Source organism: Dipodomys spectabilis, unplaced genomic scaffold, assembly GCF_019054845.1.
Source record: "Dipodomys spectabilis isolate Male_0828 unplaced genomic scaffold, ASM1905484v1 ptg000024l, whole genome shotgun sequence".
Classification (NCBI taxonomy): Eukaryota; Metazoa; Chordata; class Mammalia; order Rodentia; family Heteromyidae; genus Dipodomys; species Dipodomys spectabilis.
In genome coordinates, this window is record NW_024870701.1 from 1573663 (window position 1) to 1597519 (window position 23857).

Genomic DNA, 23857 nt, shown 5'->3' on the forward strand with positions numbered 1-23857 from the left:
ATCTTTTCTCCTTCACAGCTTTAAAGATCCTTTCCTTGGTCTGAATTGATCTTGTGTGGATTATAATGTGATGGTGGGATGTCCTGTTCTGGTCTGTTGTATTTGATGTTCTAAGGGCTTCTTGTATCTGAATAGACCTATCTTTTTGCATGTTTGGGAAGTTCTCTACTAGGATCCTGTTAAATAAATTTTCTAAACCATTAACTTCTATTTCTAGGTGCTCCTCTACACCCATTACCATCAGATTAAGCCTTCTGATGGTGTCTTTTAAATGTTGAATAGATCTATCATATTTCTTGGATTTGTCTTGGATTGTTGTATGTTCTTTCTCTATGTTATCTAGGCTGTCTTCAATCCCCAAGATTCTATCTTCTGCATGGTCTAATGTACTGTCAAGATTTTCTACTTTGATTTTATTTCCTTTCCTTCTCATTGGTCAGCTTTGATGGCTTCAAATTTTTTGTTGGAGGTTTGTTTTAGATCTTGTATGAACTTCTTTACTTTCTTAATTTGGTGTTCAGTGTTTTTTCTCAAATCCCATAGTTGATTGCTTATGGTTTCCTTGGACTCCCTTTCTTTCTGACAGGTTCCATTCCAGCATTCACTTTGTGGCCTCCCTGGAATCCTTCAGCTGTCTGTTTATGGATTCCATAAATGGCTCCATTGATCCTTGTCTATTTTTGTCCTACTCACACAGTTCCTGTATTACTCTTTGATTAGCTTCCTCATGCTCACAAGAATCTTGTATCAATTTTTGGTTAGCCTCATATGGTTGCAAAGTTCCTGTATTAATCTTTAGTTAGCCTCATCTCACTTCTTATCACACTCCCACTGAAGACTTTGCAGTCCTTGAATCTTTTCATTCACCATGTTTATCAACAGTGTTTGTAGAGCTTTTGGGGAACTCTCCTCTGGATTATTCATTAACTGTACTGTCACCTGATTATCATGAGTGGGAGTCGAGATACCTGGGCTTGCTATTTTTCTTGTGTTTCTCCAGCTTGTTCTGCACATTTGGTATAAAAGTAACACCAAGACAAGCATCAACCACTGTCCTATAGTCACACAGATTGATTGACACAATCAAAATGGCTGCAGATACAATCTATTTCAAGAGGTACAATCTAATGCAACATCAAACAACTATGGATTAATAGACTAAGAATGTCAAAGAGGAGTTCAGCAGACCAGAAATTAAAAGGTTTAGGGAGAATTGTGAAGAAAAATAGGATTAGAAGAATATGGAGAGCTAAAAGGAAAGAGTGAATTTAACCAAACCCTAACTTCAGAGAGGAGAGAGATAAACAAGAAAAAATGAAAAAAACAAAAATTTAAATTAAAAAATGAAACACTTAAAAATTATGTAAGTATAAAAAATAATACTGATAGAAGAAAATGATAGAATAAGAGGAGAGAGATAAAAAGGAAAATGAAAATAAAGAGTAAAAAAATTAAAAATGGTAAAGAAATAATACTACTTTTAAAGGAGTGAAGCCCAAGAGGTTGTGAATTGAGTAATCAATTTCTGAATTAAGTATGCACACAATGAGGGATAAGGTCTAATAATCGACAATGGGTATATATCACACACACACACACACACACACACACACACACACACACACCTAAAGTAAAAATTATGAAAGAAAAAAAAAGAAAACTTTTTTTAATTAAAAAAATTAGGTAGAAAAAAGAGTTCTTTGATTTTTTTTTGAGGGGAGGGGAGTTCTTGTATCTCTCCTGTATCTCCATAACCAGTCTCTTGGTGGAGTCTCTGGTTTGCTTGTGGTGTTTTGTCTTCCTGTGGCTTGGTTGGTTGCTTAAGTCATTTTGATTGAATGGGCAGAAAGAAGTTCTGCCTTCCCAAGACTTTGTGATCCTCCTCCCAAGCTAATTCAGTGGGAGGGAGATCTGCTTTGAGTATCGCAAAGGAGGGAGATGGCTTTTTCCTCTAGTTTGGGGTTGCTGTGATGAGGTTGTGGGTAGGGTTGAAGCCTATCAGCAATCAGTAGCTTTTCCCTGAAGGGCTAGCTCCTGAGACACTCACGGAGCCCAGCCAGGAGCCATTCCCAGTATTTATGTTTACTGAGTTTCAATTCTTTTTCTTTTATCCCTCCTGCTGCTGAGTCTGCTGCCTAGGCTGCAGTGGGGAGGGGCATCCTCTGGCTCTGTTTACCCAGTGAAGAAAGTCAGTCCTCTGGGGGTGGAGCGTCCTCTGGGGGTGGAGCTTCCTCTGCCTGGGCAGGGCAACTTTCCCCTGGGTGGAGCTGAGCCTGGCAGGTCAGGTCAGGTTCCTGTGACCCGAGGCCTGAGTTGGAGCTAGCTGCTTAGCTGGTTATCAAAGATGGAGTTCTTCTCTGGTGGTGGTGGTGGGGAGCTACCTTCCCACCACTGCTCTGTGAGAAGGAGTGAGAAGTCTTGGGGGTACTCACACCAGTCTCTTGGTTTCCGGGCCGTCCATGGTCTGCGATCAGCAGGATGAAGATTTCTGCTCTTTGTCAGTTCTTGCTGTCTGTGAGTAGAATCCACTTGCACACCACATCTGGAGCCTTTGTCCTGGGCTTTCTTTATTGATATGGTGGCTGCTGCTTCCTCCACTGCAACCGACACCAGCAAGTGCTCAGATCTGTCTCCTTAACCAAGCTGCCTGAATTTTTTTTCTCTCTGGCCAAACTCTCTGTACTGTGATGCACACTTAGTGTGATTCTCTAGCCTTGGACTGTTCACTGGAACACTTAAACTGCTTTCTATGTGAGAGCTTATTTAGCCTCCAGCCTCTCCTCTGCTATCTTTCTCCAGACTCTATAGTCCCTCTTTTTGGAGCTCCCTTTTTATTGTATATTCAATGGTCATTTCTTTGCCTGATTTTTTATTCTCCTGCTCAGGGTATAAACATTTTGAGAGCACAAAGTACTATATCTCTTTGAATAACTAATAGTTATTTGATATCGTGTCTTATAGTACCTCAAAACTGTCTATGGACTGAGTTAATGGTGTATATGATATTAATGTAGGTTTCTAGTGTATACAAAGATAAAGGAGGTATGATAATTTAATATAACATAACGCTCATGGGCAAAGAACAAAAGAACACATAGAGTAATTTTAGAAATTTATTAACAAGCTCCTTGTAGGTGGGGCAAAGGCTTCTAAACACATGGTGAATGTGTTCCTAAGTATTATTAACATTTTTCCAATCTCAGCATGCCCTCAAAGTCTCTCTTAAAAACTAAGAGGGTGGCTCACTGGGCATGTAGAAGGGCTGGATGATCTTATTTGTCAGACCAGTTAGACAGTGATTGCAGTTCTCTGGCACAGGCAGAAGGAAACTCACCTTGAATGAGCAGTGGAACAGTCAGCCTAACACCAAAGTTGTGGAGTGCTACACTGATGACCTAGAGAGTTCATCCCAGGGCAAGTCTGAAATGGCTCATGGCAGGAGGGAGTAGGCAGTGCAGAAAGGTAGAGAACAGGTGACAGGAAGAAGACTACATCATTTGCTGGCAAGGCACCAGCAGATGACCCTGTACTTTACCATCTGGAAGATCTGTCTCCAGGTGGGTGAAACAAGAATTTAGAGAACTTGGCAGCTAGGTAGAGTCCAGCAAGCCAGCTGGCAGTTGGAAAATCTGGAAGACATCATGAGAAGCTAATGAGAGACCAACCATAATATGGAGACATGGGAGACAGAATCCAGTCCTTGGAAATACCAGAGGCTTCAAGATATAGGGGTCTATCATTCTAGGAGTTTAATATCAAGTAATAAACAATATGGAGAGTCATTTACTGAAGTTGGTGTGCAAGAAGAGCACAATAATGGGCAACATTGGATGTGTAAGCTTTGTTCTTAATCACTGCATGGAAGAGGGATGGTACTAACCTCTAACTATGAAGGTCTTTTAAGGATACTTAGAGAACACATAAATCTGGAGACATTTACTGTTTCTTGAAGCTTAGAATGTCCTTTGAGATACAGCTATGGCTTTACCAATCTGACAGCAAGCACTGGTCATCTAATAAGACTCTAATAATTGCTGTTTGAGAAATGATCATTGCTGAGCAGAAGAACTTGGCTTTTCTTTGCTTCTGTTTGTTTTCCTCCTGGGATTCCTGAAAATCACAGCTGTATGCTTCCATTGCTGTACCAACTTGTGCTTTATGTGAACTGCTTCCTTTCTCTATACCTCTAGGCATCTGCTTACCAATCCTGATTGCTGGATCCTTCTGAATATCTTAAGAGAGGCTTCTGTTGACAATGAGTCAGGAGCAGAGCGATTTGGCAGGGCTGTCTCATAAATACATGTAATGGCTGCTGATATGTCTAGAACCTGCTCCCTTCAGGTCAGAGGCCATCATGGATCTGACAGCTGTGGTCTAGGTAACAGAGTTACTTCATTGGCTTTCTCTTGCCAAAGGGAATAAAAATAGTAGGTCTGGAGTCACAATGGACTTTGCCACTCCACTGAAAAAGTGGTGGAAAAGAAGTAAAGAGCATAGCAACAAGAAAGCTTATGGCACTAGATATAGGGTCCCAAAATTCCAAACTGCCAGGCAAGTGATTTATTGCTGATACGTATGAGAAACACGATGAAGACTGGACAGGGATGATTCCTAAGTAATTCTTCTATCCATGCCTTTCTTCCCTTCCTTCATAATACTCTCTTACTAGGGACTTATAAAAGGTTTCATGTATTCTAGAAATAAAACGTGAAAGAAAAATTCAGAGAATTGAAATATTTGAGCAACTCTATATTTATTGTACTATGTAAAGACCATAACCAACAGAATTTTGTAACAAAATTTCTGAGTAGGTTGAGGTGGGGATAAATCTGGGGGAAAAGCTGAAAAATCCCTCCACTCAATGAATAGTACACAATACAAAGCGAAAAGTTCATAAGAGTTTTATACATGCAAATCAAGAAGGGTTTTGGAGTACAAACACATCATTTTAGAGTGAACCTATTATGTTTACTTAATTAGCCTCTCATAAATCCTGTAGGGAGATATAGTGGTATTTAAGCACACAGAACTATACCTATATATGTATAGAGTACTCGATTTGACCTCAGAGTCTCCTTATTGCTAGTCACTTCCAGCTTTTTAGATACTGGTTATTTTTTGGATGAGTTCATATTATGTGGAGTGAGCCTATGCTGAGACCATGATCCTTCTATTTTTATTTCCTACAATAGCTGGATGACAGCCATGAGCCATTATACCCACTTCTTTCGTTGAGATAAAAAAATGGCTCACGAATTTGTCCCCTGGGTTGACTTTGAACTATGATCTTCCTGTTGTCAGGTTCTTAAATAGGTAGAATTATAGGCTTGAATCATGGAGCCCTCTTGAAATTGAGGTTTGGGGTTCCAGGGGGATCTGTAGTCTTCTACCAGCTTCAGATCCCAAGCTTCCATTACCAAGGTTTTTATTGCATAAGCATGTGAAGAAGGTAAAGTATAAGCATCAACAATATGTGCCAATATTTTATATACAAGTGGTAGATGACTTCCTCATCTTGGGAACTAGAACTAAACAGTAAAAAGCTTACAATTTGCATAATCCTTCTACCTTCAAGTTCCTAGACAGTTTAGAGTCAAATTGTCCCATATGCAGGATAGAAATCTGAATTCTTGTTAAGCCAAGACTGGTCGATCTTCCCAGGGCCCTATCCCACAGCATTGTGGGAGCTTTTCTGAGAGGTTGGCATTCCAATCTATGGACCTCTTCAGACCTCACAGCTTCAGCTTGGCACAGGGCTCTGTACAGTTACTGGAGAACAATATACTTCCTCATCATTTGACACATGATAAAAACTCTTTATATTTTTATTTTATGTGATTTTTATCAAAACCTTTGGTATATGAGGAAACTGTCATACTGTTAAGTGACTGTTAAGTGACTTGCTCACGGTCACATAGCTAATAAGTGGCTACATGTGTATTGGAACTCAGAACTCCTTTAACCAGACTCACCACCTTTCATCTTCTGTTCTTGTTCTCTGGAAAACCTAGATAATAGAAAAAATGAAGGATAGAGTATTATACATTAAATAATTTTTGCCTTATTAACAGATCTCAAAGATATTTAAGGATTTTCTACACATTTTACTTTTTTGTTTGTTTGTTTTTTTTGGTCAGTCGTGGGGCTTGAATTCTGGGCTTAGGCGCTGTCCCTGTGCTCTTCAGCTCAAAGCGAGCTCTCTACCATTTGTGCCACAGCGCCACTTCCGGTTTTCGAGTGGTTTATTGGAGATAAGAGTCTCATGGACTTTCCTGCCTGGGCTGGCTTTGAACCGAGATCCTCAGAACTCAGCCTCCTAAGTCACTAAGATTACAAGCGTGAGCCACTGGCGCCCGGCTAAATTTCAGTTTTTAAGTTCTTTAACTTGTGGTACATAGCACCTACCTGACTTCTTATCAGTCTTTCTCAAGAATACTAGGAATGGTCTTGTTTGTGATCATTAGGGTAAATGCCCACAAGTGGGATTGCTGGGTCATAGGGGAGCTCTATCTGGAGTCTTTTGAGGAACCTCCATACTGCTTTCCAAAGTTGTTGAACAAGTTTACATTCCAACCAACAATGCATTAGGGTTCCCTTCTGGCCACATCCCCTCCAGCATCTGTTGTTATTAGATTATTTGATTATAGCTATTCTAACTGGGATGAAGTGGTATCTCAATATTGTTTTGATTTGCATTTCTTTTATGGCTAGGGCAAGACCATACTAAAGCTACCAGTATGATGTTTATTGCAGCATTATTTACCATAGCTAAGATATGGAACCAACCCAGATGCCCCTCAGTAGATGAATGGATCAAGAAAATGTGGTATATATACACAATGGAATTCTATACCTCCATCAGAAAGAATGATATTGCCCCATTTGTTAGGAAATGGAAAGACTTGGAGAAAATTATATTAAGTGAAGTAAGCCAGGCCCAAAGAAACATAGGCCCCATGGTTTCCCTTATCTGCAATAACTAGTATATGTCTGAGACAAGCAGAAAAAGTCAGATAAGTTGATGTTAGGTGAAATGAACCCCAAGATAAGTATTCAAATATTTTTTCTTTCATGTAATTGTTTCTAACATATTTATAAGATGATTTCTTTGTTGCTTTGTATGTCCCTCCCCCATGATATAACCCCTGATTTCACTGTATTTGATGTTGCTATAATTTGTGAAGGGGAAGGGAAAAAACAAATCATTTAAATAGGGATACAGGTGGACCCATTGCAACAATGAGATGTATAAGTCGTTAGGTTGAAAAACAAACTTTACAACTTTAGGGGGAAGGAGATGGGAAGGGATAGGAAGGGGAAACAAAGGAGGAGGCAACAATGCTTGATAAGAAATGTACTCATTATCTTGCCCATGTAATTGTAACTCCTCTGTACAGTATTTTCACAATAAAAAAATCATAAAAAAAAGAATAAAAAAGAATACCAGGAATTTAGAAGTTCTTTCTGGATACTAGTCTTGTATTATATTCATGCAGTCACATATATGCCCATTAAACATAAGAAAGTCCCTTCTTTATCCTTACTCTCTTCCGGAATGATGATGGAAGTTCGTGTGTGTGTGTGTGTGTGTGTGTGTGTGTGTGTGTGTGTGTGTGTGTGCCAGTACTTAGACTTAAATTCAGGGACTTTCCCTCTTGCTTGACTTTTTCACCCAAGGCTGGCCTCCTACCATTTGAGTCATAGTCTCATTTCTTCTCTTTTGCTGGTTAATTGGAGATAAAAATCTCTTTGTACGTCATGTCAAAACCAGCTTTACAATGTCGGTGGGGGGGGGGGGTGTGGGGGGGTATGATTGGGTGGAGGGAGGGGGGAGGCTAGGAAGGGAGGTGAAGGGTAAACAAAGGAGGAGGCTGCAATGCTTGGTAAGAAATGTATGCATTATCCTGCCCATGTAATTGTAACCCCTCTGTACAGTATGTTCTCAAATAAAATAAAATAAAATTAAAAAAAAAATCTCTTTGATCTGTCTGGAGTAGCTTTGAACCTCAATCCTCACATCTCAGCAATCTGAATAGCTAGGATTAATGGCAGGAGCCACCCATACCTGGCTGTGCATAACAGTTATATTAATGAAAGTTAAAAGAAAAAAATTAGGAAAATGCTCTCTATTTTCTTTCAATGTATTTTAAAATTTTCTATTATTGTATAAATATTTATTTTAGATTTAACCACAGCATTTTTCATTGAAACCTTCATATGTGCATTATTCTATATTGAGCTTTCAAAAGTAGAATGGTCTAACACTGAAGATAAACCCATGTGCCAGGCTCTGTGCTAGGCAGATATTACACTGATGAGCAGGATGGATAAGGCTATGTTCTCATAAGGCTTATGCTTTGCTGGGGGAGTAATGCATCAAAAGAATCAGCAAAAATATAGGTTCAGTGTTGTCTCTATAATAAACAAATCTCTGGAAAATAAGGTATTTAATACCAGCTCAGAGAACTTTTTGAACTAGTACCTGTTCAGCTGAAGCTTGAAAAGAAAAAAGCATAGAGAACAACTAGTTTGAGTTGAGAAAAATTTGGTCCTGGAAGGAACAAAATAAATTAGATGTCAGACATATAGTAATCATGGTAGGGAAATGAAGAATCTTGTGAGCTAAGATTAGATAGTGAAATGTAAGCAATGTGGGAATCCAGTGAAGGATTTGTAGAATATCAAGAATCATGATATTCACTCATAATACCTTGAGGTAAGCTTCTAAAACCCCAGAAACTTCTAGGAAGTGTACACTGAACTTGACAAAGTATGCCATCAGTTCAGAGGGGCTTTCTGATCATTCAGCCTTTTTAGGAAGGTTGTCTTAGAAGAGTTAGGTGTCCAGTCCAGTCCAGGACAGATCAGCTGATGCTCCAGCTGATGTGACTCAAGGACAAACCTAAATATATACAAACTGTAAAAAATGACTGGCTTACACAATTTCTGAGCTGGAAGTTTACAAGTTAAAGGCTAGACTGAGCTGCTTAATAAGACCCAATTAAAAAAGTAATGAGAGAGACACAGAGACAGACACAGAGATGGAGATATAGAAGGGGGCCTAGTGTTGCGAAATCATCCCACCTACTCAACACATTTCCATTGAGATTTTCAATAAGACATTACTCAAATGTTAAAGATGGTTTGGGAACAACAGCAGAAACCTAGGAGATGCTTACTATTAAGAAAGAGGTGTTCATCTTCATTCCGATTCTGGAATTACTCACAATGAGCAAAATAAACCAGTACAAAGACTCCCCTGAGCAGCAACTTATTCTGAACAGCTAAGGATTTGTAACTATGGAAACCAAAGTATAAAAATAATGACCCATTGTAACAATGAGACGTGCAAGACACTATGTTGAAAAGGAACTTTACAACTTCGGGGGTAAGGGGTGGAGGGAAGAAATGGGAAGTGGGGAGGGAAGGGATAGTAGGGGAAAAACAAAGGAGGGGGTAACAATGCTTGATAGTAAATGTACTCGTTACCTTACTCATATAACTGTAACCCATCTGTACAGTATCTTTACAGTAAAAAATACATTATAAAATAATAATAATTAGTAGGTTTTTAAACCAAGTAGTGTTAGTATTAATCATGTTGGTTTTCAGTGATTTGGGTAGAGTCTAACTGGCTGGGATAGTAAATGTCTTTTTTTGGTCTCTGATAAGAGATTAATTGAACATAATGATTATGAATTTTTGTTAGCGACCAAGTAGAATCAGAAGTATTTAACACATGTCCACTTCTTAATAAACTGTCATTAGATAGGTGGAATGCATGGAATAAAATAAATAAAAACTGCATTTTCCTTTACCTCCTGTTAGCTCACATTGTCAAATGAAGAACATGGACCAAAATATCCTTCACCACAAGTTTACGATTGACTGATTCAAGTTTCCTTTTAAAGGTGTTTTCATGCATTTTCAGTGAAGGCTGAAACAGGCAGTGAATCTGTTTGCCATTTAAAAACAAAAGAAGCCAAAGATGAGGCAGAGGGCAAGAAAGAAGGTCTTTCAGGTCCCCAGGGAATGGTAGCTGGCCACATTTGATGTGGCTCTCAGGGATCCTTGCCTCCTCCTGCAATTCACTTCTCTTATTATTTATTATTTCCAATCCAAAGTGCAGTCTGGGTCTTGATCCTTGCTTTTCAGAAACAATGGCTCAGTCTAGCCTTTATGCTTCATGGTTGAAGCATAAAAGATGATCATGTCTATTTGCTAGTGCTCTCCCTTCCATTAGACTTTGTTGACTGGACAAGCCAACTGTTATGTGGAGAGATGGTCTCTGGGAAAGCTCAATGTGAGAAAGAGCCAATCATCAGTCACCAACCCCCGAATCACTGAGTCCTCAATCCAAGAATGCCCAGAGAGCGGATTTCTGTCAGTAACCATGTGAATCAGTCGATTCTATCCTCTGGGAAACTCTGAAGGATACTCCACAAACTATGTTTAGATTCATAATCATAGTAATTGTAGAATTCAATATGCATATCATTTTATGTGGTTAAATTTGGGAGGCATTCACTATTTAGTGCCATATAACTAATATAGGAACTTGCAAAATTACCCTAAAAATATGCTAACTGCCCAGCCTTTATCCTTGTAACTTGGCACAGCACCATAACATTTGAATATTTGCTCTTAGTCCCTAGAAGATTGTGACATAATCCCCCACCCATTCCTTTCCTCTACCCACATGAAAGCCAAGAACTCATTTTTACACTTGAAATAAGTATATATGGTCCCTTGCTTATGATGGTTCAACTTGTGATTCTTTTACTTTATCATGTGTCAAATGCAATGTTTTCAGTACAGACTTAAAAATTTTTATTTTGGAGACAAGGTTTCAATTTTTTTTTTGATCGTAGGTCCTAAACTCTAGGCCTAGGCACTGTCCTTCAGCTCTTCAGCTCAAGGCTGGCACTCTACCACTTGAGCTATGGCTCCACTTCTGACTTTTTCTGCTTATGTGGTGCTGAGGAATCAAACCCAGGGCCTCATGCATGCAAGGCAAGCACTCTACCACTGAGCTACCTTCCCAGCCCAAGGTTTCAAATTTTGGCATAAATAGGATGAAAGGTATAGTGATGGCTGTAAGTATAAGAATTTAATGAGCCAGGTCATGTATTCTCATTTATTTTGTATTCTCATGCAAAATAATATTTAAAGTCTTAAATCTTTTAAGAAAAAATCCATTGAAAATAGTTATTTTCCCCTATTACATTGTTAAGGGTTTCTTTTTTTTAAAGACTGGTCTTCAAATATAAATGAAGCATACTAATAATGGCAAAACATTGTTAAACAATTCAGATTGATAGAACTACATGGATATGTAAAATAGAAAGTTAAGAAAAGTAATGTTTGGTGAATCATGAAAGTACTCTAGGGCACATAGTAGTTTTGAATGCATTAACTCATAGTCATTAGCTAAAATATGAAGAGAAAAAATATAAATTTCATGAAGGCATAGCATGCACAGTTGGTGCAGAGCACATTATAAGTGGAAAAGAAAACACTTGTTTGAAAAGTCAACAAAAGTGTTCAAAGATTCAAATACAGATAATTTTCTTCACGAAATTATTATAGATTAAAAGAATGCTTAAAAATTAAAGTCCAGATTATGATGAACCTAATGTAGAAGACATGAAAGTCAGTGAAGAAAAATCTCCCTTTGAAACATTTTGGTTGTTTTGAACATCTCGGGTGAAAAGTTCCTTCCATGAAGACACAGCCTTCCTCCTACATTGCAGCTGGATTCTGTTGAACTCACCTGAGCCTTCTCATTCTAGAACCCACTAAATTCTGAGAATTTGGTATTTAAGTCAGGTTGGAAGTAACCCTCCCAGGTTTCAGTCTCAGCTTTCTTCCTACTGCTTAAATTCCATTTCAAGGTATGATCAGATGTCCTTCTCATCTTCTTATTAACTAGGAACTTCTGCCCTCCTGACTGTTTCCTGCATGTGGCTGAAGTAGACCTAGTCGTAGAAACTTGTTTCTGTGATCAGCCGTATTTCCCTGGAACTAATTCATTTCAATCTCAGATGACTTTTTTGTTTCCTGTTTGGTTCCCTCCATGCCTTTTGCCATTGTCTCTTCTTTCTGTAAGGATTTTCAAACCTCCTCATATCCTTGTGAATAAAGAATACCTTATTTACACTAGCAATTATGACAACCCTTATCTGAAACCTGAACATAGTCCATTTGAAAACCATAAATCCTCTTAGTAACTACCCAAAGTACGTGACTTTTATAAATTACTCTTCAAAAATATGACTATTTTCGCTGCTCAATATTGTAACATGAATATTTTTTAAAGAAAACTTGTTTTCTTTAATTAAGATACATGGATTTAATAATTTAAGATGCATTGATTAAAATAGAAGTGATTACGTGACACGACTATGACATACATCTGGTTGAAACAATTTAGAGATGTAAAATTTAGTGAGGAATGTGAATAGCTCGATTTTCCTTCTCAAATCCCTCCATGATGAAAATAGAGGACTTTTGAAAGAACTAACATTTCTCATTGTTAATGTGAATGGAAGGATCCTGTTGGAAGAGGTATTGAGAAACATTATTGGAGCATATAGAGTAGGAAGAACAATTCATCTTCCCCCTCTGAAAGGGAAAACCTATTAAATACAGCTTAATTTGCTTAAGAAGGAAAATGGACCTCATTGATGCGGAGTGACAATTACATCCTACCCTTTTGATTTAAGTAATTCACAAGTCAACATCATTCTGCTAACCAGGTAATTAAAATAAATAAAGGCCTGGATAATTAGGTCATTAATTTGTAAAACATAATGCCAGCCCAGTTATTATGAGCCTTAAAATAGGCATTGCATTTCCAGCTGTCATTAAAGCTGTTATTGCACGAGCTGAGTTATAACAAGTCTTGGGCACTGTGTTTTCAGGATTTCATTTTGGAAAAGACATTGAAATAAATAACTGGGTATGGATAATTACAGTAAAATATCACACCTAAACCTTTTAAATTCAAATCAAAGCCCTTGATAAGCCAAGTCAGATTATTGATTTATTCTATAAGGAAACACAAATTTAGAGAGGCTACAACTCCTCTGATTTATGACTATTTCCAGGATCTGGAAAATGGTAGGGAGACTACTTTGATGTCTTTGATGTCTGCTCTTCCTTCCTTCCTTCCTTCCTTCCTTCCTTCCTTCCTTCCTTCCTTCCTTCCTTCTTTCCTTCCTTTTTCTTTTTTTTTGGTGCCAGTCCTGGGGCTTGAACTCAGGGCCTGGGTACTATCTCTGAGCCTCTCTGTGCTCAAGACTAGTACCCTACCATTTGAGCCACAGTGCCACTTCTGGCTTTTCCTGTTTATGTAGTACTGAGGAATTGATCCTAGGGCTTGATGCATGCTAGGCAAACACTCTACCACTAAACCACATTCCCAGCCCCCTCTGCTATTTTCTTTTATTACTGCCTTTTTGCAGCTTTCTAACAGTGGAAACAAGTTTAAGTACATTTTCCTGTAGTTCATTCACATGATAATTAATACTGATTAATACTTTTTTTTTTGGTCGTTGGTTGTCTTGGGGCTTGAACTCTGGGCCTGGATGCTGTCCTCAGCTCAAGACTAGCTCTCTATCACTTGAGCCACAGCACCATTTCAAATTTTCTAGTAGTTAATTGGAGATAAGAGTCTCACAGACTTTCCTGTCTGCGATGGCTTTGAACTGCAATCCTTAGATCTCTGCCTTCTGAGTAGCTAGGATTATAATTGTGAGCCACCGGGCCTGGCAATTAAGTACTTCTTTAGTGAATGTAAAGTAGCTAAGATTGATTAATAATTTTAAAGCATAATATAGGCCAGGTGCTGCTGGTCCACACCTGTACTTTTAGCTACTGATGAGGCTGACATCTTAGGATCAATGTTTGAGGCCAGTCCAGGCAGGAAATTCCACAGGAGTCTTATCTCTAATTAACTACTAGCAAAAGTGGGATGTGGAGCTCTGGCTCAAGTGGTAGAATCCTAGCTTTGAGCAAAAAAGCTCAGGAACAGTCCCCCGGCCTGAGTTCAGGGCACAGGACCAGTACAAAAACAAAACACAGGAAAAAACAAAACCACACAAAAATCCCCCCAAATAAAACAAAACAGAAAAAAGCATAATATAGTTAGGACAGTGTAACTTTACCTTGTGAGAAGAAATTGTAGTACATAAAAATAATCATGAATCAAAAAATTTTTGAGTGTTTTAAGAAATTGTCTTTTTCCTTTCTTCCTGGAGATTCACATATGCATTAAGACTATTAAGAACTCTGATGATTCAGATTTACCTTAAATGTCTTTATTATATTTTTTATTTATAGGTTGACACATATTATTTTTCCTAGTAAAGTTGGAAATTTAAATGTTCTTTCCTCTTCTTTTCACTGTAGGTATCACAGAAGAAAGCAGGTATATGCTTATAAGTAGAGGCCCGCATGAAATAGATACTGTAGAAGTTTCTTGAGAGGCTTACTTAAATATTAGATGGCTGTCTTTGAAGAGGTATACTTTTTTTTTGAAATTTCACATGGAGTAAATTTAATTCTCTGCTTATTTGATAGCAAGTTTTAGAGAATTATCGTGTTGTAAAATTTAAAGGTTTTTCATCCTGTCAGACAGGATAGGTTTCGTTAATGTGCTGTAAAAATAATACACACATTTATTAAGGTTTATTTCTCATTTGGGTTATATTTTTTAATTTTAGTTTTTAATGAAAGGTGATGTATAGAGAGGTTACAATTATATGTCAGATACAGAGTACATTTCTTTTTGACCATTCCCTCATCCATTCCCTCGCTCTCCCAGTATTTCCCTCCCATCCCTATTCAGGAGTCCTGTAGTTCATTTTCAACGGTGTCTAGTGAATATCATTGCTGCCTTTGTTCACCCTTTCTTCACCATTCCTGGGCCTCCCCTTATTCCCCCCCCCCCCAGAGGCAGAAAAATGAACAAACAAGACAAAAGGAGATGAAAACAGAAACAACAACAAAGAAGAAAAAAATCCTCTTGTTTCTGTTTCCTGGAGTTCATTTAGATATATATTATTTTATATGATCAGATGCACATAGCTATTGGGTCTCTGTGATCCTTTTAAGAATATCCTCCTTTGACCCTCAAATATGTATTTTAATGTTTTTGTTTCTTTCATGCATGTGTTTCTAACGCATTTATAAGATTATTTCTTTGTTGCTTTGTATGTCCCTCCCCCACAGTGTAACCCCCGCTTTCACTATATTTGATGTCAGTATAACATGTGGAGGAGACGGGGACAAACAAGTCGTTTAAGGATTCAGGTGGACCTGTGGCAACAATGAGAAGTACAAAATGTCATGTCAAAACCAGCTTTACAATGTCGGTGTGGGGGAGGGGAGGGGGGTATGATTGGGTGGGGGGGAGGGGGGAGGCTGGGAAGGGAGGTGAAGGGTAAACAGAGGAGGAGGCTGCAATGCTTGGTAAGAAATGTATGCATTATCCTGCCCATGTAATTGTAACTCCTCTGTACAGTATGTTCTCAAATAAAATAAAATAAAATTAAAAAAAAAAAAAGAATATCCTCCTTTGTATCTTGCCCATGTAATTGTAACCCCTCTGTACAGTATGTTCACCAAAAATAAATAAATTAATTAAATTTAAAAAAAGAAATATAGAAAGAATATCCTCCTTTGGTTTCATTGTATGAATGCCTAGAAGCCTGTATAGTTTATCATGTCCATATATACATATATACACACACACATATACACACATATATATGTATATACACATATATGTACACATATACACACATAGGTACATATATGTATATATATTTTACCACAGGTCTCATGAATATTCTTCTCATGTAGTATGAAGGATTTGGTCTGGAGTATTGTTGGTGTCTATGGTGCAGGGAAGGAATGGATGCACTGAGCACTGGTTCTTCTCAATATCTTTCACTTGCTGAGGTTACTATTTAAAAATTGGTTTAAAATGGCTTACAATTTCTCACTCAGAAGTTCATTAAAAATCATCTTAAAATTCATTAGATATTTCCAATATCAGCCTCCTCTTGGTTTTAGCCTTTGCTAATTGCTTTTATCCATATGAATTTTTTTGTGGTTCTTTGTCTGGCTGATAAGTTTGTTTTATATTATGGACATATCAAATATGGTGTCAGAAAACACGAGTTTATATTCACAACACTTGTGATTTGTACAACCTGAAAATAATTTAATCATTATATGTAATCCTTAAAGGTATAAATAATGAAATCTAATACCTATTGTGAATATCCAACAAGACAGGCTTTCCAAATATAAAGAAGCCTTCATAAAAAGTCTACTATTTCTGGTAATTTCACTGATTTAGCTTAGTTGCATTATTATGTAACTACATAAATATGTAGCAGCCCCATGTTAAACTATCTCAAAATTTCAACTTTTATGGAAAGATTTTTTCCCATACAAACACTCATTTTTAATAATTAGAATATGCCCATAAATCTACAATTAAAACCAATGGAGAGTAAAAGACAAAAAAAACCTACACTTGGACATGATTAATTAAACAGCACTTTAAATATTCATACACTGAGAACAAAGGAAGATATTCTTAGGAGAGAAGCACAAGGCTCAATAGCTATGTGCATATGACCATATAAAATGATGTTTTCTGAATTGAACTCCAAGAAATGGAAACAAGAAGGTTTTTGTTGTATGATTTGTATTTCTCTTTCTTTTCCTTTGGTTTATTTCCTTTTGTCACTGTTTTTGATCTCTGAACACTTTGTCTTGTATATCTATAAATTTATCTAATTTGGGGAGGGGAAGAGGTAGCACTGAAACAGTGCGAGAAGGGTGAACCAATTCAGCAGTGATCTTCACTAGACACGTTGGAAGTGAACTTAACAACTTGGGGGGACAGGGGCATGGGGAGGGGAAAAACTGGGAGAAAATGAGTGAGGAGGTGACAGTGTTCAAAAAGACATGTGTTCTTTACCTGACTTAGATAGCTGTAACCCCTCCGTACATCACCTTTACAAAAAGACGTGTGTGTGTGTGTGTGTGTGTTTGTGTGTGTGTGTGTGTGTATGTGTGTGTGGACACCAAATCCTGGATTGGGGATGTGGTTCAGTGGTAGTGTGCTTGCCAATTATGTGTAAAGCCCTGGGTTCAACAAATTTCCAGCACGAGGGATAAAAAGGGACACAAAAATCCAGTTAAGGCTTAAAAAATAAAATGGAAAAATATTATAATATTGGTACAGATCAGGAGATGAGGAAATGCCTTCCTAGTGGCTTGATCAGAATACTCAGTCATACCCCAGGCCCATGTAGTGCTGTGATGTTGAAATCTGGCATGGATCTCATCTAAGTCCAGTTACTGCACCATAGAAGAGAGGGCTTAGCACTTCCACGATCACTGCCAACTCCACTCCTTCACTTACCCAATCCAGGAAGGAAAGATTCCTTTACCCAGTGACTTAGTTCCCTGTGACTTAAAGGGGATTGTGTGCCTCCTGTATGGGAGAAATCATTGAGGCAAAGGAAGAATGGAAACCCAGCTTGTCCTAAGTCTCCTGGGTCTGAAAGAAAGCTGATTCCTCTATTAAGGAGTTGGAATATAGTTACCAAAAGAAAAGTGAGTCACAGATGACAAAAGAGCTGTTGTGCACTAGAATCCTCCCCACAGTTTTCATATCGTTGAGCCAATGTGATGATAGCCCTCCAAAAGGAAACCTGAAAACCTCAAAAAGAAATTGGCAATTTCTAGAATGTCACAGGATTCCTGGATCCACCTGCAGCCCATATTCATCCTGAGTCATGTCCTGCAGCTGATATTCATCTCACCTTCCATTCATCTCAGTTCTGTATTCTCTGATGGCATGATTTCTCTATCTTTTCCCTATATTCCAGGGCTGGCTACTCTTCTGAAAATCCTTTACTCCCTGTGTTACATCAAAAGCACTTCCATCCTTTTTTTTCCCATGGGGCCTAAACTCTGGGCCTGGGCGCTGTCTCTCAGCTCTTCAGCTCAAGGCTAGCGCTCTACCACTTGAGCCACAGAGCCACTTCTGGCCTTTATGCTTATGTGGTGCTGAGGAATCGACCCCAGGGCCTCTTGCATGCAAGGCAAGCAGTCTACCACTAAGCTACCTTCACAGCCCTCCATTCTTGACTACTCACCACCTTCAGTCTTCTTTGTGTACATAGGGAGATCAACTATATTCAGTCCTCTTTCCCTGCCTTTCAAATAATGTAAAAGACAAATATTAGCTTGCCATGCATTGAACTTCCTGTGTGTACCTGCTCTGTCAGGTTACTTTCGCACTGTTGTTCCTTTACCATTCACACCCTGAAACACTGGACTGCTTCCATGGCTTTTTCTCATCCTATTTTATCTCCTAAGTTGCTTCTCATCTTATTTTTCACAAACCAGGATAAGTGTTTATCTTTCTGCCATTCTTAGCCAAGGCTCTGGTACCTCAAAATAGCTTTACTGCAACATAGTTCTTTGTTTACCTTTCTCTCTTGAGCCATACTTCTAGCATGGCCTTATACTGGTTATTTTAGAGATGGAATCTTGCTTTTATTTTTGCCCAAACCAGCCTCAAACCATAATCCCCTAGATCTTGGCCTCTTAAGTAGCTTAAAATTATAGATATGATCCACCAGGCAACAAGCTGTTCCGATGTCATGTTCTTTTCCATAGTATGTTAACATGTTTGGTTTGTGATCAGTCTCACTAATAGTACTAGAAACTCACCCACAAACCAAACACACCTTTAGAAAAGGACTTGTCATATGTATGCTTTAGCGTAGCAACTAGCAGGGAGAAGGCAGTCAATAAATATTGCTGGTTGAAATATGTACTTATTGATTTATTTGCTATCATCATTTAAAAATTTTATACACTTCTTAAAAGTATAGTTATATTCTGCCTGGATCTAGCATTACAAATGGCACCCATCGCCTATCAATATATGACATTCTGCCTTCTCAGAAAATACATTGATAAATGATTAAGTGAGGAAAGATTTAATAATAAACACGGGCTATTTAAAATTCAATCTTATCCTTTAGAATATGAGAAAGAAGAAAATAGTGAGCTAGAAGGACTAGCAGCCAGAAGAGGATACATAGGAAAAAGACAGAAAAAAAAGGAGAATAGGAGAGAGGAGACAAAAAAATCTGACACAAAATCTGAAACAAGATTATTTGAAAAATTGATTTTTAGAATGGTTGTATACATTTTAAAATGTTGTTTACTTGAAAGTAAGCCTGAAATGAAATTATCTCAACAATGACAAATGGGCATCATAAATTATCCACATTTTCAACAGGCAGAACATTATCCTAGTGTCTGTAAGTGATTTGTATGCTGTATGGCAAGTATGCCCCATTGGGTACAATTATATGATTGTTTATTGAATAATTGCTCTCCTTGTCAAATGTTTGATTGAATATTTGCCCGCTCCTTGTAATATTTTCACTGAGTAATTGTCTGCTGTGGGTAATACCTTCACTCTGTAATTGCTTGTTCTGAATAATATTTTCACTGAGTCATTTCCCATTCAGCATATTTTATCGAACACTTTGCTGCTTGTGAGTCATGTTACTCTAAGTTCAGTGAGAATTACTTGCTGAATTATATATTTTCTTTGGATTGCTTGGAAACTATATTTGACTCTGCCATAGTCCTTGCCCTCTACCTTTTCCAGGCTGTTGAAAAATTACATAACAGCTTAATTTTTTTTCTAATTTGTTTTTCTAGTGGCATGGAACTTTGGAACTGAGTGTTGTGCTCAAAGTCAAATAAAAGGAAAGTTCTTCTTTTATGAGAAAATAACTCATTAGAGCAGGAAAAAAGGAGAAAATTAATATAATAGAAGTGGGTTGAGAATGGAATCTTATGGATTATCTTACCCTCAAAACACTTTTGGAAGGTTCTGGAAATGACTGTAACATGGACGGATTTTGCTAAACACAGGGACTGATGAAATATAAATGGTGTGTAAATGAAAATAGTATAAAATAGTTAAAAATAAATGCTTAAGCCTAACATAGGTGTAGGAAAGAAATGGTTTTAAGAAGCTAAACACAGAGCTGGGAAAGTGGCTCAGTGGCAAAGTGCTTGCTTAGCATTCATTAGGCCCTGGGTTTGATTCTCTGCTCCCACATAAACAAAAAACTAAACTAAAATAAAATAAACAAAATTTAAAAGAAAAAACAAAACTTTATTTAAAAGGAAAAAAAGAAGTTAAACAATAGAGAGTAGGGAGAGAGGTAACAGTATTCAAAAAGAAATGTACTCTTTAACTGACTTATGCAACTGTAACCCCTCTGTACAGGGGCTAAACACCTGATACTGTCAATCACCAGGTATACTTCAACCTTCCCTTTATACTTCCCCAAACCCTCCAATGAGTAACAAGAAAATTTTTCCAGCTTTTTATTTATAACTAACATTTAGAAATTCATGGAGTAGAATGATAGGAAATGTTCGCTTTGAAATACCCCCATATTTTCTTAAGGATATTCTTCAGAGGGGTTCAATAGCTGTTTGAATATGATCATATAAAATGATATTTACTAAATGAACTCCAAGAATGGAAACAAGAGGGGTTTTTATTTTACTTTTTTAGTTTTTTTGCTTGCTCTTCCTCTTTGTTTGGTATCTCTTTCAAGTCTGTACTTTTTGCCTTGTATGCACATTTATCTGTTGGGGAGGGGGTTAAGTGGAAGTATAGAAATGGTGGGACAAAGGGTGAACTAAATCAGCAGTGATATTAGACATTATGTTGAAAATGAGCTATACAACTTGTTGGGGTTGGGGGTTGGGAGGAAAAAAATTGGGAGAAAACAAGGCATGACATGACACTGTTGAAAAAGAAATATACTTAATACCTGACTTACGTAATTGTAACACCTCTTACATCACCTTTACAATAAAAATAAATGAAAAAAGAAAAATTCAAAATTGTGTGGGCAAATTTAGATAAAATATACTACTTCTCTAGAAATAACAATTTCTTCTGGTAGATTTTGCTTACATTTTGGTTTGATGGGAGGAGTACATCATAACTCTATGTAACCATGGTCCTGAAAATAAAGCCCTGCTCTCTAGGCATGGCTTTCATGACTTCAGGACAAATTTTTCCATTGTGGCATTTGATCTGTAATTCCTCAGGTGTTCCTGATAGAGATAAGCTCTTGTGGGAGCCATCACCCCCATGAGCCCTACCTTCCACTCACAGATCCTCCATTCTGCCATGCTCAGCAGAACTGGATGAATCTCATCCAGGAACTACTCACCATCAATCACGTTCTGGATCTGTTTTTGTTTAAATTTAAACCCTGGAGAAATAGTGCATGGGACTTGGCAGTTCAAAGCATGAGGGATATTTCCTTTTGAATACAAGTGCAGTGGCTATATATTACTCTAGGGCATGGAATCATACTCTTAGAGCATAGAGAGGTTCTCTAAGAGTCATTCTTGCCTTATGTCAGAAAATTAATAGGGGGATAAAGTATTCCTCCAGAAATACATTGAGATGGATCTCTTTTCTCATTTGGACTTGATCTAAAATGTTTCAAATTTTGTGCCCTTCATGAAACTTTTGGCAATGTTTATTCAAATGTTTTCATGCCACTTCCTTATCCATTTTATGTGTCTGAATATGCTGTGACCTTGTAAAAGGTACACGAGATCTTTAAAATTCTCAGTACTTATCCTTTCCTCTTGAATGCATAGACTCATGCATCATGTCATCGGATGCTTACTTTGCTGGTTGGCTACCTTGGAAGTAACCTGTTTCATATTTGTCCAAAGCATTCGTAATTTATTTTAAAGAGAGTCATACAAGTATAATTCTAATGAGGTGATGGGTAAAAGGTAAACTTAATGTTTATTGTGTGGAAATGTCACTTGATGTGGACATTTTAGCAAGTAATAGAGCTCTATCTTTCCAGGCCCCCAAATATGCTTTTTTGCTCCTGTTATTAGATAACTAAAGATGTTATTGTAAGGAGCTAACTTCTCAGCAGAAAATTCCATTCATTCAGTCAACAATGCTCGATACTTTCTTTATAGGCCAGGCCCTCTTAAAGGCTGTTGACGTAGGCCAAATAACAAAATGGCAGTTGTATTCTAATAAAGGGTGACAAGGAAATAAATATGACAAATCTGAGTGAGTAAATTACAAAGGATATGAGTGGTAATATGTGGTATGGAAACAAAGGAGGAACCAGTAAAAACGCACAGTGTTAAATAAGATTTGAGGATTGACCTTATTTAGAAAATCATAGTTAAGCAAAAACCTTGAATAGATGGGGCCATGGCATTGATATTACAGAGTAGCAAAGAGTAGTTAGGTAGAAAAGACTTTGGCATGCTCCAAGAAGAGGTAAAAGACCAGCTGGATGGGATTGAATGAGGAAGAAGGAAAATAGAAGGTAAAGACAAATGGGAGCCTGGGTCATGTAGGGCAACCATATTGGCCTTTGCAAGAAATTTGATTCTTACATTTAATGAAATGAAGATCTGTTGTGAATATTCTTTGAGAAAAAGGACTGACAAATTATGGCTGGTATTTGAGAAGGATTGCTTTAGTTACTGGGTTGCAAATAGTCTATAAAGAGAAAATGGCTGAGCTTGAGTGGCCAGTTAGAAAATGCAGTGGGCTGAAGAGAGTGACAAGTCAGGAGCTCTGTTCGGAACATACTGGTTTTGAGATGTTTTTTGTAACTAAATAGAGACTTGAGTAGGTAGTAGTTGGATGTGAAAGTGTGGAGTTTGGGGAAGAAATCTTTGGCTGGGGATCCAAATTGGGAAAATATTGGCACATGTTTGCCATTAACAGCCACAAGATGAGATTAGATTATCAAGGGAGGAAATGTAAATAACTACAACTGAATTCCATATTACATAACTATCCCTCCCTCCCTCCCTCCTCCCTCCCTCCCTCCCTCCCTTCCTTCCTTCCTTCCTTCCTTCCTTCCTCCCTCCCTCTTTCTCTTATATTTTTGTAGTGTTGTGGTTTTGAACTCAAGGGCTTACACATATTAGCATGTGCTCTACTACTAAGGTATACCTCCATTCCTATTTTATTCTGTTTATTTTTAAGACAAGGTCTTACTTCCTGTTTATACATGCACCTGGACAACAATCTGCCTTTTTTAGGCTTCTTGTCCTAATTGGGATTTGAAGTGTGCCTCTGTGCCCAGATCTTCCATTAAGATGCAGTTTTATGGGCTTCTACCCTGGACATGCCTGGAAGTTTGATCATCTCAGTCTCAGCCTCTAATTAAATTCGATAACAAAAGCACACAGCCATCCTAGCACTTAGCTGAGAAGGAGGTCTCATGAACTTTTCTCTCTGGACTAACCTTGAAAAGAAATCCATATGCCTGTCACACCAGACACAGGTGGTCTGTAACAATCTAGGCTTAAATGCAAGACCCTATTGAAAAATAATGAAACCAAAAAGTACTGGAGGCATGGATCAAATGGTAGAATTCCTTTTAGTACCACAATACCCTGAGTTCAAACTCCAAAAAAATTCCATAAATCTACTTGGGATTTTGGAAATTTTTCTCTCTTAGCTATGTTGCTTCCTTCTCTAATTTCTTCTAGGTTAGGTTTAAGATGGTTTGCTTGGAATGGCAGCTGTCATGAAGTCCTGAGAATCAAAGATACATGCTACGGATGAAGGAACAATAAAATTAAAGGAGCCTAGATCTTTAGCAGTGTCTTTAATCAACTAGCTGCATGTAAGTTAAGTATTTGAAAAATGGATATATTAAAAATATAACCCTATTTTTAAATCTGTTATAGACTTAGTTTTGCTGGCTTTGTT